General features: G+C 42.9%; 1 protein-coding gene across 1 annotated transcript in view; it reads left to right on the top strand.

Moving 5' to 3' along the window:
- Positions 1 to 15,608, top strand: part of LOC123034698 (poly(rC)-binding protein 3-like) — a 497,132-nt gene that overhangs the window by 7,727 nt on the left and 473,797 nt on the right. The window contains exon 2 of the mRNA XM_044452282.1: positions 14,198 to 14,275. The gene's annotated coding sequence lies outside the window, so the exon portion shown is untranslated. The remainder of the gene's footprint in view (positions 1 to 14,197; positions 14,276 to 15,608) is intronic.

Raw genomic sequence — 15,608 nt, 5'->3', positions numbered from 1 at the left:
TGCAACACTCCCTCTTAGGGATAAGGTCCGCAGCTTAGGAGTACTCCTCGACCCGGAGCTTTCTTTGGAAGCTCAGGTGACAGCGGTAGCAAGGAACGCCTTCCTTCAGCTTCGGCTGATTAATCAGCTGCGCCCCTACCTGGAATACGACTGCCTGGCGACGGTGACACACGCGCTGGTGACTTCCCGCCTAGACTTCTGTAACGCGCTTTACGTGGGGCTTCCCCTGAAGACAGTCCGAACACTTCAATTGGTGCAAAATAGAGCTGCCAGGTTGCTGACGGGGACGGGGCGTTATGCTCACATGACTCCAGTCCTCCATCAGCTTCACTGGCTTCCCATTGAAGCCCGGGCCCAATTCAAGGTGTTGATTATGACCTACAAAGCCCTAAACGGCTTGGGTCCTGGCTACCTGAACGAGCGCTTACGTCCGTATATGCCCGACCGCCCTTTGAGATCTGCGGGAGAGTCCCTTCTCCGGGAACCCTCCATGAAAGAAATTAGGAGAGTAAGTACCCGGAGGAGGGCTTTCTCTGCGGTGGCGCCCAACTATGGAATTCACTCCCCAAAGAGGTCCGCCTGGCACCGTCGTTACTGGTTTTTCGGTGCCAGGTAAAGACCTTTTTATTTAAACATCATTTCAATTGTTAAAACATATGATCTGGCCTGGGCAACTTCTTCTTCCTTCTCTTTCTCCTCCTATATTTTTATTTTATACTGATAATTTTAATTTTGTATTTGTAAATCAATGTATTTTTTGTATTGTTATATTTACTGGTAATTTATTATGTACTATTGTATTTCAATGTATTTTATCATGTTGTAAGCTGCCCCGAGGTTTCGGCAAGGGGCAGCATAGAAATGTTATAATAATAATAATAATAATAATAATAATAATATAATAATAATAATAATAATAGATAGACCCTTTCCTCAACAGATAGATATCAGTAGATAAACCCCAAGCTTTTCCCCCTGAACCATGTATCATTCGGTGGTTCCCCAGTGCTTGCAGGTCCATCTCTCTACAGTTTACTTTAATTGCTGGCAGTAAGAGCTTTAAACTAAAACATGATGGTATTTTAGCCCCACTCCTTCTGCCTCTGTCCACAGACACCTCTGGCATGGGGCTGCAAAAGCTTCTCTAAAAATTTAGCCCTTGGGTTAAAAGAAGTTTAACACTCCTTCTCTAAAGAGACAGTATCTTATATTTTGAACCATAATTCACACAGTCATATGCAAAATCAAAAGGTTTCTCTTAGTTTTCCTAATGCAAGAAGAAAGGATAGTTCCTGTTTTGGGCCTGACCAGCACAGCTGCTGTTGTTGTCTTTCAATTGATTTGTCACACTCTATTCTGCCACCTAAAGCTCCATAGAAATATTTTCAAATGAAGCATTGCAGTGTTGGCACATGCCATAACAGCATAGTCAGATTATTCTTGTGTTTTCTTAACAGACTCCACCTAAATCTTTTATATTTCACTTAATAAATGATGAAAAAACATGGTGTTTCCTATAATTAAGTAGTTCTCTGAGCCTCTATAAGGGCATGCATTTCTAACCCCAGTGGAGGTAGCATTCTGTAATTGAAGTTCACATGTGGCAGCCATTATTCCTTCATGCCTGTGCACATGGAGGCCTCATTCAGTGTCCAATGGCAGCTGACTCCCAGGTGGGAGCTCTCAGCCTGGTACTTGGCTTGTCAGAATATCTCCAGAGTACTAGAAATGATCAGGTATTTATAGCACACAAGAGCTGACATTAGTGGAAAAGGAAAGCAGGTGGGAAAAATATTAAGTTATCCTTTTATTAACAGAAAAGTTTGAAGGCAAGCTTTAGCTGTATTGTTGGGGTAGATAGATTGCTGAAAAGTAATAGAGCAGGAACAGGTTGATGTTGGATGGGTGATGGGAACTGGTGTCTAGAATTGTCACTATGCTCTGGACATAGATAAGACATTGGAGTTTCATACAAGTAGTCCAAGGAGAGATACCAAAAAATTAAAAATTAAAATGATAACCAACTTTAAAAGAACTGTACCAGTTTTGGTTTTTCAAGAGGGAATAGTAATTCTCTCAATACTCATTCTAGCATTAGAAACAACATATTAACAGTTGTATTGTCCAGCTTGATACAGAACAGATTTTATTCATCATTTCCTCCCCACTTGTGAGAATGGTCTTCTTACAGGGTGACCATTCCAGGCACCTCAGGTCTCCCCTCTGTGGGTCTTCAAAGGCCCAATGTGGTTCTGAAATTTCTTCCCAAGCTATGAGAAGGGGAGTAGGCATGCTCCAATGTAACAGGAAAGGACCAGTTTCCATCATGTCCAGTACCTTGCTTCCAATATTAGTTAGCCAGGTATCAGCAGGAAGTGCATATGCATGAAGTCCATCCTCAGTCCGCTGGGAAAAATTTGTGTGGAACTAATTAGCTACCAGCACTAGCCATGGTCTATTCTAGATATTTCTCTTAAATCTCCTCCCTGCAATATTGGGTCAGCCTAGACTACACTTAGACAGAGGTGGGCAGTATGTGGTGGGTGGACAATATGTAGGGCCTGCCAACCCCCTCAAATTTCAGAAGCCCCCCCAATCAAAATTTTTAAAATGTTTTCAAACAAAAGACACTGCACGCCAATTTGTTTTATTTTTTAAATTCTCCTTTTTGTCGCATTCAGAATGTATGCACAGCACATGGCAGGGGGCATCCCTGCAAAAAAAGGGCAAAAAAGGCTCCCAGAGCAGCCCATCCCTGCTTGGGTAGCAAACTGAATCAGTGCATTGAGACTGGATCTGAACTTAGTAATTCAGAATCTGGCTCAAGAAACTGGATATTACATAGTTGCTGAATGTTGTAAGAGTGCTGCATCACAAACTATTAAAGTTCTTAAGTTTAATTAAATAATTTTAGTTCAGCACATATATAGTTCTGTATTTGAGTTTTCAAGTGATTTGCATTTAGAAGTATAAGACTGGGGCAGGTAACAAATTGAAAGCAGAATACCACCAAAGGACACCATGGTGATAAAGTGAACAGATGAAGGAAGAGAAGGGTATGGTGACTGAGGTCAGGTGGGAAAACAGTAGACTGAAGCCTGGAGAGATGCTGAGTTAAGCAAGCACTGACATTCTCTGACTAAAGTGTTGCCTTGTACTCCTTCTGCTTTTGAAGGCTTTGCTACAGGGGTCCCCAGCAATTTGAGGCTATAGACATTTGAGAAAGTATTAGCTTAACCACAAAAACTCTGTGACAGGGTGTACAACTAAGAAGAAAGGGCCATTGACTTCCAAGAATGGGCTTTCTGTGCAGTCATGGCCCAACCCCAAGCTGGGACTGGCAGACCACTGCTGCCCCAGAACCTGAGTCAGGCTGCAAATTATTTAGTGACTGGAAAGCAGTACTGAAGTTCACTAGGAGACTTGTTTCTGGTCCTATGGCCTACACCATGGCTACCATCTAAAACCATGCCATTTGCCTTTTTATTCCTCTCTCCCATTTTAAAATGGCCATAGGAGGAAGTCTCATGTTCAGAATTAAAACATAGATTGTATTTCATTTTGACATTTCACTGTTCAAGGGTATATTATGTTTCAACAGAAGAATGCTGAATAGGCAAATAAAGAAAACAGTTCATTTTGCCTGACCAGTTATTTTAGACAAATCTTAGGAATGTTGGTTCGCAACCAAAAAGTTGAAACCTTTTTGCTGGTTGGCTATTAGACAGGATCTTCAGATGAATGGCAAGCTGGTACTCAAGTATAACCTATTTTTGTCAACTCCTGTTTTCCTACATCACATATACACAGACAAAGTGAAATGACATACCATATTTTTCACTCTATAAGACGCACTTTTTTCCCCCTCAAAAGTAAGGGGAAATGTCTGTGCATCTTGTAGAGCAAATGTGTGTGTGCCCGACGCCCAGGATGCTGCCGGCCCGCCTGCACCACATGGCACCACCTGGCCGGCACACGCTCGGCACGTGCTGCTCCACCTCCCCCCCCCGGCGCAGGTGAGAGCTATGCCGCTCAGGGGGAGCAGTGCGGAGGAGGAGGAGCCACAGGCTTTAACCCGCCGGCCGCACGGAGAGATGGACTGCTCACCCCCACCGCCCAGGAAGACCTGCTGCCACCGCCGCCGTGCCGCCCAGAAGACCACCGCAGGCACGCTGCCGTCCCGGCTGCACCACACCTGGCCAGCACGCGCTCAGCGCACCCTGCTCTGCCCCCCTCCTCCGGCGCAGGTGAGAGCTGTTAATCACAGGTCAGTGTGTGTTTTCAAATGGCAACCCATCTTTTAATGAAGCCCATGGAGAATTGATGGGGAATGTGCCTGTGATTATCAGGAAGCTTTCCATGGATCCCTCCTCTAAAAACTAGGTGCGTCTTATGGTCAGGTGCATCTTATACAGCGAAAAATATGGTATCTCGAAGCATTTAGAGAGAGCAGCATGTGTGCTTCATGCTATCCTCCTGATCAACATGGAGCTGTTTCCACACTTTGCTGTAGAAGAGGTGATATCTGTGCTTCCTATTCCAGTATACCTTCTAGCTTTCCAAGTGGCTTAACCATGGAGATGCTCACCAGCACTATTAATGCCCCAACTCCTTCTTTAACACAATTTGGATCTCCATCTGTTTATCAAGGGTCTATTGCCTTTCCTGCTCTTACCAGTCCTATCTGAATGCCAGCAGTATGTTCACCTTTTCTATCCCTAGCAATAAATGGCATATCTAATCATTCCAAGATCTGGTCCAAGTGCATTTTCATGCCCACTCAGGCATCCCAATTCTTGCTGTATTCTAGCTGAAGCGTTTTAATATGTGTCTCTTGCATACTTATGACAATTTGGTCCACCTCTTTGGGAGGGGAGGCCTCACAGCCCAAACTGCTCTTTTCTCCCTCAGGGTTTAGTGGATTGGGTCCTTCTTCCTCTCTGAGTTCATACAGTTAAGAAGTCCACCATTCACAGCTACTTCCAAAGACAGAATAACATAAGGGCTTTAACCTCTTTCTAGATTAGGAATGGGGAAACTTTTAGTCTGAGGGCCGTATTCAGTTTTGGAGACATTCTTGGAGACTATATTCCGCTTGTGGGTGGGCCCAAAGGCAAACAGCAAAATTATGTCCTTCCAAAAACCAAAAATACAGTGATACTTTAACTTAAAACTTTTATTGCTAGTAACTAAGCCTCAAAGGGGCATGTCAATGTTTCAGAACGGCAAAAATTGCCTAAAAGCTGGGAAACCACCATACCAGCTATGTAGGAGAAACAGTGAGGGCCCATGGGAAGGAGGCCTGACCATCTGGGGAACCACAAAGGCCAGACTGGGATCTCAGGATTGTGATTTGGTGTCTAGCCTGAGTGTCCCAACCCATGGTTTAGAACCAGAGATGTACATTACCAGGTATTGGTCAAATTTCTCCTACTTGCCCCACCCACAAAATAATCCCAGCCCTTGGGACCCCATGGGAAAATGGAATTTTTTATTTATTCAGAAAATTGGTAGAGTGCTTTATGTCTAAGAGATTCCTGAGTGGTGGGGGAAAAAAGTAATCACACCACAAAAGAATAGCCATATGCAGTGATACCTCAGCTCACAAACGCCTCAGTTTCTGTTTGTAAATTGGTTTGCAAACAGAAAGTTCTGAAAAAATTTGCATCAGGTTGCAAACTCCACATTGAGTGACGATCATGATCTCACCCGCCTCCCCTCCAGCACACCTGCAATTGCGCCCGCCTTCCCCCCCTGCGCACCCACCTCCCCCCAGAGCATTCCCGCCTTCCCCCAAATGCATCTGCCTCCCCCTCCGAGTACATCTGCTTCAAATTTTTGTGATTAAAAAAAATTGTTACATAACGGATTAACCTTATTTACATTGAACCTTTTGGGGAAATTTGACTTGGCTCACAACCAATTTGGGTCATGACCAGAGTCCTGGATCGGATTAAGTTCATGAGCCAAGGTACCACTGTATAAGATCAAGTGAAACTAATAAAACCAAAGGTAATAATTCAGGAAAAGCATGCTTTAATAAATAAAAATATCTTTGACAGATGCTCAAAGCAGAGCAATATGGGCATACGACTGCCCTCAATAGTAGATACTGCACAAAGAAGGAGTCAGTATAATGAAGATTCAACCCTGAGGAGACTCTAAACAGACCTCAGGGTCATGCTGAACCTCTAGGCGCACCTCATCCAATGAACTCAGTGACTGGGGAGCAAGAAGGGGTTCTGTCAAATTGTCTATTCTCATCAATTAGGCAATCTCCACAGAAAGGGAGAAGATGCAAACCTGGTTCTGGTGCAACAGGGAGCACTTTTTGCCCTGACTCTGGCCACAACTGTATAAATATATTCCTGGTCACTGCTGAGACCAGGACATCCAAGTTCAGGGCCAAGTCCAAGAGTGAGCCAGAGTCTTCAGGAGGCACCACTGCATCCAGGGTACAATGCCTCTCTCGTGCCGGTATTTTTTGGCCTTGTACCTTCTGCCTTTGGCCCCACCCACCACCAGAATGAAGCCCCCGAGAGTTCTTCCAGATGGTTTAAAACAACCACAAAAAGCAATTTTGTACCATATGTTGATCAAGGTGCCATAGTTACTGTCAGCTATGAAAGCATAACTGAATAAAATGCCCTTACAGGGCTTGCTTCTGGAGCTATGTAGCTCTTGGAAACCTCTAAGAGCTCCCCATGCTCGATGCTGAAACCTTAAGTGGCACCTCCATTGGAAGGAATCTAATTAGGCCATGTATTCCTCCCCTCAAGCTGGATGACAGCCACAAGCAATAGGCTGCCATACAGCTTGAGGCACAGTCACTGCAGCCGAACAGGCATGATTTTTATGGTGATTTACAGTGCAATCTCAAGTGTGTTTACTGAAGAACAAGCCCACTGGAGTCAATGAAGCCAGCTTCTATGTAAGTGTGCAAATGGCTGCAGCTTTAACAGTGATTTACTGGGGCCATGCACTCCATTGTAGCATACATTGATCCACTGTGTAACACAGAGCATCTAATTTCTTTTCTGTGTTTTGCTTTGATCATTTTATTATTTCTAGCGATGATTGTGTCCCTTGCAATTGATCCTAATGTTCCTTGACAATCAGACTAAATGTGTATTTAGTAAACAGAAAATGAAGTAAACAGAACCAATTAAAAATCCATCTGTACAGCTAAATTGGGGCTTTGCCAGATGGTTCTGATGAGAGTTTGAACAGTAGCAGAATCACACCCACACCAGCCCTGGCAAAAGGGAAGTCAAGGCCAGGGGGTCCCATGGAAACTCACTCTGGGCTCCAATCTGTAGGTTACTTTGCAGTCTACAGGTCTTATACAAGTAAAATCTGCCCAGCAAAATAACTATATGGACCTATGAATCATTCAATGAAGTATAATAGCTGCTTGTTACATAAATCCTATCAGCTGGTATCACTCCCATGCCAGGGGGCAGAGCAATTCCATCACTTTATTCTGATCAGTCCTCACTAAAACCAAACCTGTGTCAGAAGCCTGCTATTGTAGTTCAGATTAGTAGTCCAGCCTGCATCCCACCATCTATTGGCCTTTGTTGCCATTATGATGACAATAGAAAAAATCATACCTATAAGAAACTTAAAAGTAGAGAAACTTCCCAGGATCCCAGTGTCCTCTTACCTCCCTAGAGGAGTTGAACCACAGGATGGTATTGCACCTGGTCCTGTTGTGGGCTTCTCTTTTGGACATCCAGTTGAATGGCTGAGAACACAGTACAGACCTTTAATACAATCTAGCCTGGCTCTTCTTATGAAATGGGAGAGTTGTACTGTTCATTGTCTTCTTTTTATGGATAGCAATTTGTATTCCTTGCTCATTAGCCATCAGCAAGTCATTGGTCTGGTATGTGTACCTGCTTTGATTGTGCTGCTGGCAAATTTTAATTTATTATTTATTTTTAAACTATATTATGGCTGACCTTTGATTAAGTTTGCAGCTCAATGCAAACATGGACAGGACATAGTATTGGGTGTAACTGCAATGTATCAAATAACAAGGAAAGCTCTCTGGATTTGCTATTAGCATCTCAAACATTGCTTTCTCCTTAGGTTATTCCATTGGTTGAAATGAAATTATATGGATAATAAAGAATTTGATTCTATCATGTATAGACTAATTTAAAGCTCAGGTTTCAAAGCTTGCTCAAAGAATTTGAGAAGATCCTTTCCATTATATTCCTGCTCTGGGTAGCCTTGGGCAAGAAAACCTACACTTAAAGCTCAATTAAGCAGCTGTAAATGGACTGTGTGTGAATCACCCCCTCCTTCATAGTTCAGTATGGGACTCCAGCTGCCTACAGTCCCCATCTCTGGGAACAGAGATATAATAATGTAACAGTAATAATTATAACACTCTACCTTGTGCAACCTCAGTGTTCGTCATTGTGCCCAATAAACAGTAGGCCTTAAATAGTAGGATTTGTTGCAATAATGCTCTTACTATGCTTGCTTACAGCATGTGTCTTGACACAGGTCTGAACACATTTCCAGAAAAAAAGCCCTTCAGAAGCAATGGATGATAGGGCAAATTTAGTCTGGAGCTAGGGAATTTTTTTTTTTTCTCTAGAGAAGGTTCATAAATGTCTACATTGTGTCAGGCTTTGCAGTTTTTATTCTGTAATTGTTATGCTTGTATTGTTCTTAATGTGTTTTATTGTTTTAGTCAATTTTAAACTGTTTTATAAACTGCTGTGAGTGACATTTTTAAAAAGTAGGGTATAAATCAAATATATACATACATATTCTGCTGAGACCTGTTGGGCAAATAACTTGAAACATGGCATCTATGATGTGCCCAAGCAGGTCTACAATTTTGTAGCATTCAAATATGCCACAGCTCCAGCCAATTAAAAGATAAGGAGAATTGACACATTCATCCTTCTCCATACAATTTGTGTCACAGCCTATCATATACTTGTTTGAAATGTGGGGAGGGGGGAACTGCTGATGTGATTTATGTAGGTTTGTTGAGGAGCCATGTCTTTCCCCAGTTAGATGAAGTTGTGAGTAGCAGTTTAATCATTTTATAAATAAGGGTTGAGCCTCATTTCTAGCCCCTAAACCTCATTGTGTTCTGCTCTGTACTAGCTAACAAGTGATAATCAGAGATTCTGAGGTGGAAAAGGCAATCTATAGATGCCTAACCCTCCCTAATACCTGTACTTCCAGCATGCCTTCTAAAGTACTGACTGCCTTACTCAAAATGCCTGCACCTGCATTTTTATTCCATGAAAGAAGACCCTCCATCATACTAGTGCTTGCTAATGGTTTTCCATGGGTATGCTACAGAAAGATCAACTGTTGCTCTTTGATCCCTTGCTTTGTTCTTGCTGTACTTCTTTGCCATTTCTGAGCATCTTGCAGTATGAGATTTTCTTCTTTGAAGAGGAGATGAATGGATATTATCCATTTTACTAATTACTATTTGATATATGAGGCATAAATTCTAGGAAGGGATAGTACAGCCTGTAAATCTAGAATAATAATTAGGCATGTGTTTTTTAAAGCAGACTTTTGGGTTTGAGTGCTGAATATAAGTGCAATTAATGTAAGTGGCTAGAATATTTTATTGTTCTTAACCCAATCAACTATGCCTTGCTTGATGTAGATATCTCAATCCAGCTCCCAGTGATGTCAAATGTTACTGTTTGAATTGGGACAAGATAAAGGAGAGAGTTTACTTTAATCAGGATAAGGCTTTGCCCCTGATGTTATGGCAATTAATCAAGTTCATAGGTACATGAAAAGCCATTCCCCCACCCCCTCTGCTTCCATTATTTCAGTGGTTGCACATGTTGGGAAAATGAGGATGGCAGAACACGTTGAAACAGTGTATTGGGCCAGGCTCACCAGACACAGCTCTACCACCTCATGAAGAGCTGGGCCTCTGTCAGAAAACTGTACTGAAAAGGACAGATGAGCTGGTTGCAATTGGGCAGTTAGGGGTGTGCTTAAGTTCATTTACTTCAGTGGAAAGCTGAATGTATGACTGGGTGAAGAAGCTTCATATGCCTCATTTCCTAACCACTTGGATAGTAGGGTTGGCTCTTGACTAGTGAAATAATTTTTTTAAAATCCATTAAATATTGGCACATATACTTTTAATTTAGATTTTATTTAAGTATAACATATAAACTAACTTTCAATCCATATTATGCATAAGAAAAAAAGAAAACAACAGTTAAAATCCTTATAGGAGAGTTTTATCTGACCAGAATTATCATAATCTGCTTCTTCAATATAAATATAAATCAATAGTTGCTGAGAATGTGAAAAGATGACTTTACTAAAAAAGAAAAATGTCTTCCAGATGAGCCAGAAACCCAGTAGGAGAGGTAGTTGCATCAGTGTTATCTTTGTCTAGAAGTAGCTGTGGGGATATGGGCACTGGCCCAGACATCCTTCATGCCCTTCTCTGATGGGCATGGCAACAGGGACTTGGAGGTAACTGACAGTTCATGTGCACTTGAGTCTGTTCATAGACCCAGAGCTGGAATGGGCCATTTAAGTGATTGAATCCAACCCAATCTCATGCTCAATGCAGGAATCCAGTTTAAAACAATCCTAGCAGATGGCCATCCAGTCTCGGCTTAGATATCCCCAGCAACAGAGTATCTACCACCTCCTTAGGTCCCTGGTTCCTTTGTCTAACTGCTTTGGTGCTTACAAAGTTTTTCCTGATGTTCATTCAAAAGCCTTCCTGTGAGGACCGGGCTGTGGACAGCAGCAAGGAGGGGCAGAACACTGGGTCCAGGGTGTGAGCTCTAGCTGAGTCTGGAGCTCACTATAGGCCAGAGGCTTGGGGCAAGTCAGCAGGTCCAGGTCAAAGGCACAGAGGAAAGCAGTCCAAGTTTGATGTGCGGAAAGAGTCAGCACAGTTCCAAAGTCAGTTTACCAGAGAGATTTATTTATTTATTTATTTATTTAAAACATTTCTATGCCGCCCCATTCGCCAAAGCCTCGGGGCGGCTCACCACATAAATTAAAATATAATACATTAAAAATAAAAAACAAATTAACAATAAAAAATAAGTCACCTTGGCCAGATAAAATAAGCAAATAATATTAACAATTAAAATGACGTTTAAATAAAAAGGTCTTTGCCTGATGCCAAAAAACAAATATGCAAAGGTTATAGCAGGCTGGAGCGAGGCAGGATCTACTCAGATGAAAGACAGGAAGAGCAGGAAAGGCACTGGCTGGAGTGAGGTGGGAACAGACTTGAGCAAGACAGGAACAAACCGGAGCAGAACTTGAGCAAGGCGGGAATGAACTGGAACAAGGTGTAGCAAAGCAGGGGCCAGAGACAAGGAGTAACCAGGACACTTGTGTTGCTGTGGCAAGGAGAAGCAGTGCAGGGAAGCCTTTTATGCTGGTCACCAGGGTCTCCAACTGCATAATTGCTCCACAGGTGCTTCTTGCAGGGATCCAAGGGTCCTCAAACTTTTTCACCAGGGGATCAGTTGAAAGGTGCCAGTGCTGGGTGCGGGCCGGAAAGGTGGTGTGCGTGGGCTGTTGAGGAAGCAGGGGCAGTGCGTGCGGACACATGCTCTGAAGTGGGGGAGGGGTGAATGGTGAGGGGAGACAAGGCGAGGCGGGGGCAGGCATGCACCACAAGGCAGGCACATGAGGCAGCAGCTTGCTTGGTTGAAGATCTTTTTCTCCGAGTGAGCAAACTGCTGCCTGCCCCCGTGCAGGGCGAGGTGGGCAGCTACAGGTGCATACATGGGCATGTGCGTAGCAGGTCCAAATGGGCATGGCGGGTGGGGTAAATGGGCATGGCAGGCTGGATCCGGCCCTCAGGCTGTAGTTTGGGGACCCATGGGCTAATCTTTCATGGTAAGACTTAGTTTCTAGTTCCCTGATCATCCCTGTTCCAGAACTGTTCACTTGTCACTTGCCATCCCCATACAAGTGACAAGCACATGTGAAGCCTGGAACTCAGCCACCATGGGGAGGAGTGGCGCTTCCCAGCATCAGCTAGGTTCCTTTCTCCATGCTGGGGAGAGGCACAGAGAAAGTGAACATGGGTGCAGGCAGGATAGTCAGTGGCTACAGCCATGCCCACTGATGTCATCTGACCTGTGGAGGGCTAGGGAGCCATACAGCCACTCCATCTGTATTCTGCATCCTTGTTGTACAGAAGAGGTGGACATGGGGCTCACACCCCATCCATGACTCTGCTCCATTTTGGCCTTTCTACAGGTGTGCTTGGGCAGTCTAATGTGTCTTTCCTGGCAGCAGCATATCTTAAGTTCTGCTGGCATACTAGGACTTTCATCAAACTTTTCAGTCCCTCAGTCAGCATTCTTGAATTCAGGATATCACCCCAAACAAGCACTGTGGTTGTTTTTACAGCAGAAATGAGGAACAATTTAACAACTCTAACCAGGGATGATTTCTTTTCAAGAATATTCATTCCAAACAGATTTCCTAACGGCTTTGAATAAGATAAAAACCAATGATTCATTTCATTGCTCTTCTGTTTAATTATCTGGCTAGGAAGTAAACTGTTGGGGTTTCTGAATAAATATGTCTATTCTGCATTTTGTAACATGCTTTCCATTTAAAAATGTGGTGATAGTGTGCTTAGGAGAATATACATAATATGTGCTATATCACTACAAGGCTAAACCTTTAGCCAACAGAGTATTTGTCCACTTTTGCTTACATTTAGGACTCAATCCAATGTATATTTAAACAGAAAGAGAAAATCCTACAATTCCTAGCATTCCCCAGCCAGCACTGCTAGAGGCTGTAGAACTTTTTTTCTGTCCTGCAGTATAGGATTACATCCTTAGTACATTAATAAATGGGAAATGGAACAATGAATTTTGTTCTTTCAGGAAATTATATCATCTGTGAAACCTATCCAGAATTTTTATGTAAACTTACCCAGCACAGTGGTACCTCGGCTCATGAACGCCTCAGTTCACAACCAAATTGGGTCGCAAACAGAAATTTCAGAAATTTTTTTCCTCAGGTCATGAACTCCACATCGGGTGATGATCGTGATCAGTCCGTCTTCCCTGCATGGGTGCAATCCCAGTTGTGCTTGGGGTGGGGGGAGATGGCCGCAATTGTGCTCTGGGGGTGTGGGAGATGGCCGCGATTGTACTTGGGAGGTGGGGGAGATGGCTGCGATCGTGCCCGGGGGGGCGGGGGAAGATGGCCACAATCACAACCATGCTTGTGCAGGGAACATGGGCACGATCACAGTCGTGCTGGGGGGTGGGGAGTAGATGGCCACAGTCTCGCTCGTGCAGGGAAGACGGGCGCGATCATGGTTGTGCTGGGGGGGGGGGGGGGAGATGGCTGCGATCACACCTATCTTCCCTGCATAAGCACACCCGCAATCGCACCCGTCTCCCCACCGAGCATGCCCACGACCATGCCCGTCTTCCCTGTGATTAAAAAAATATTTACAGAACAGATTAACCTTATTTACATTGAATATTATGAGGAAATTTGACTTGGCTCACAACCAATTTGGGTCGTGACCAGAGTCGTGGAACAGATTAAGTTCGTGAGCCAAGGTACCACTGTACATGCCTCTTGAATCATCATGCACTTGCATGCTGAAATTCACACATTTTAGAATTTGAAGTGCATTTCACAATAATAGAAATGCATACAAAAATGCATATATTAAGGAGAAATGTCTGTATTATTAATGAATTAAATTCATTTCTTACATGCCTTTCTTGCAAATGACTCAAGGCGGTTTACTGTTGGCCTGACTTGGAGTAAGAGGCTGAAGGCCCCTTAAGGAGGGAAGGGGGTGGGTTTCCTGGTAAACTAGAGATGAACCCTAGCTAGATGAATTGCAGCCATACTAATTGTGGCATAGATAAGTTTTAGATGATTTAAGCATGGAGGTGATCATCAGGGAATCATTGCACTAGAGCCTTACTGCGCAGGAGGAAAACCACTGGAAGAAAAACATTGGTATATGAACAAGATAAGAAGAATTCCAGCAAGATGAAAAGAATACAACTAAGGGCCTTTTGATAGGAAGTGTGGTTGAAGAAAGGTATAAAAGACGTGTGAATTGTTTGTTCAGGGAGTATGATTTGAGTTTCTGAATTACTCTACTCCCTTTTTAAATTGTGTACATGAATAAAGCTGACTAGGAACCATGTTTCATTTCTAGACTCTTCAATGGGCTATGGAGTCTAGGGTTCTCAGTTCCTGGAAGCAAATTGAGCAACATAGAACAAAATGAAAACAGGTATGTTAAGCAAAATGTTAAAACAGGTAGCACAAGATTAATATTCCCTGAGCCAATAAAGCAACTAAGACATCAGTGACAAGCATAAGCCATTCAACTGATCCCCATCATGTGCCATCAAATATCAGGAAAGAGAGGACAGTCTTAATCCTGTGCTGAGAAAAATGACAATGATGGCTCCAGCATTGGGAATAGCAATCCACTACTAGAAAAGCAATGTATTAAGGGAAAATATGCACAAAAACACATTATTTTGCAGTGTGTGTGTGGCAGGGGATCCTTTTGGAAATAATGCACAGTAGGAAAGACATATACAAAAATGCATGTTGTTTAGGGAAAAAGTACAGAAATGCATTTTCATGCAGACTTTTCGGACTCCTTTGCAAAGTGATGTAGCAACAGGCTAGACCAAATTTACTGTCTGGAAAATAAGACACCAAGAAATCCAAAACTGAAAGACTCATCTCTCCCTAGTGGGAACTCTTCCTGTTCCCAAGCTGAAGGAGGACAGGCAACATTCATCTGATTTGCTGCCTTATGTGCCCAAGCTTTTGTTTTGCAAATCTGTCTAGATAAAACAGATTCCAAGAGTCAAAATATTATGCAAAAAGCTGCGAAAATACTTCTCCTCAAGTTATATAACCATCAGAATGAGGTGATTCCTAAGGTACTAAGGGGGTACAGGCTTTCCATCCGCCTACTTTGTATTTCCCATCTTATCCCACTACATGCATCACATGTGCATTATAATAGCCTAGTGTCTATTCGAGGTGTGAGATAATATTCATCAACCTATTACTCCTGAGTGTTCATAACTACAAGTTCACTAGTTCTCGCCTCTCTAACTTTACCTTGCCCTATGACCTCTTGTCTCATAAAACTACTGGGAGGATGAGATAGGAAGTAGCAAACTTTCTTTCAAGCCAATTATCTTTTTCTCCCCTTCACATTCCTTCAGACAGGCTTCATGGCTTGGTTGTTTGCCTCTCTGTTTCTTAATCACTGAGTTACTTCCTTCAAAAATGCTAAGAGGTAGTAAAATAATGGCACTGAGGCGGAACCTCTTAGTAATGATTAGTATGCAATGGACATATCCATAGTATAGGTAACCTTTAACCTAAATTGAGATGTGCCTTGAGGGTATTTCACAGAACCCAGACACAATTGCCATGAAAGTTTAAAATCTAGGTCTGTAACTATTGCTAGAATATACTAGAGTAGCATTTACTCATAATTAGTATGTTGGGCACAGATAGGAATATGTGCAACATTGCTAAGAATTAGAGCTTCAAAGAATTCCATTTTAATCCAAAAGGATCCTTTTCATTTAATG

The sequence above is a fragment of the Varanus komodoensis genome, unplaced genomic scaffold, assembly GCF_004798865.1.
Source record: "Varanus komodoensis strain SLA01 unplaced genomic scaffold, ASM479886v1 scaffold10, whole genome shotgun sequence".
Lineage (NCBI taxonomy): Eukaryota > Metazoa > Chordata > Lepidosauria > Squamata > Varanidae > Varanus > Varanus komodoensis.
This window is presented reverse-complemented; position numbering and strand designations above follow the sequence as displayed.